Here is a 1,536-nt window from a genome sequence, read left to right on the forward strand (position 1 = left end):
GAGATTAAGATTTCAAATAAAATCAGCTCTCATTTCAAATCACGATCCTTTCCCATATTTCGAAAAACTAGCGCGATTATTAAATCAAAAGAAACCAGTAGACTCACCCCGCGAACGCGTATATACTCTCAACCGATTAAAGATCAATCTTACGTTTCCGAATTACAAGAACATTCGAAAAGCCGATTCACGTAGATTCGCCTATAAGCTTCGTAATCTTTTTGGCACCGGATTCCGAGTCGGATTCAAAATTACCCTTCCGAAAAACTATCCAATACTTCCCAGTGAACATTCTTGACCGCACAACCTAATCTCCGATCCCCGAGTAAATTGCTTAAATGCATTGACTCAAAAAACGGAGAAAATCTCAATAGCATTACGTAACACATTATATTGCCAACAATAGAATACGATAATTTTTCTGTAATATCTGTCTTATTCAAACATACAGGGACGTATTAGGATTAAATTGTATAGGGTCATATAAAAATATTCTTTCGTTTATTTTTTATTATTTCAGACAATGCAATAACCTATATGACACATTGTATCGCTAACGATAGAATATAATAATTTTTCTATAATACCTGTCTTATTCAAACATAGGGGCGTATTAGGATTAAATTGTATTAGTTCATATAAACATCCTTTCGTTATTTCTTATTAAATCAGATAATGTGATAGGATCATATAGAGAAGCTTATAATCTCCGATAAATATTCTATCGTTTATTTAATATAAGATAAAACGATAGACTTTTATAGATTTGATGTGTATGCTGAAATGTGCGAAATAATTATTCAATGATCTGGATGTCACGTTATATTGCCAACGATAGGATACAATTAATTTTCTACGACATCTGTCTTATTCAAACATATAAGGATATTTTTGGATTAAATTATATAGGTTTATATATAAGCATCCTATCGATCATTTGATATTAAATCGGATAGTGTGATAAAAACGTATAGAAGAGCTTGCGTATTCAGATAAATATTCTATCGTTTAAGTAAGATGAGATACAAAACGATAGACTTTTATAACTTTTTTATCTGATGTGATATTTGTTGTCCGATAGGTATGATAGATTCAGATAAAATCATATAGAATTTCTATCAGATTTCGATAAATTTCTATCGTTTTTTATCGAGTTTTTGAAGCAGGGAATCTATCGCATGCTTATTGTTCGTGCACGCTGACTGTATTTGTTTGTATCTTAGAACAGTGCTCGGAATTAGTTGCACATTTCGGGCAGATTCCTGAGGCGACCCCCACTACCACTCGAAACTCGGCGGCCGAGCCGCCGATCGCTCACGTGACGCTGTGCCCCAGGAGCGTCGCGATACGAAAAGTATACTGGAAGCATATCTCTACAGTAAATATCATTAAAATATTTTCTTTCCTACGTGATTTTTATTTTAATAAATAATTAAAATAAATATTTTATTATTAACATATTTTATTATTAACATATTATATTCTGCAATAATATATAATTAAAAATTACAATATGATAATTATAATATGGACAAT

The sequence above is a fragment of the Trachymyrmex cornetzi genome, unplaced genomic scaffold (genome assembly GCF_001594075.2).
Source record: "Trachymyrmex cornetzi isolate Tcor2-1 unplaced genomic scaffold, Tcor1.1 scaffold551, whole genome shotgun sequence".
Taxonomy (NCBI): domain Eukaryota; kingdom Metazoa; phylum Arthropoda; class Insecta; order Hymenoptera; family Formicidae; genus Trachymyrmex; species Trachymyrmex cornetzi.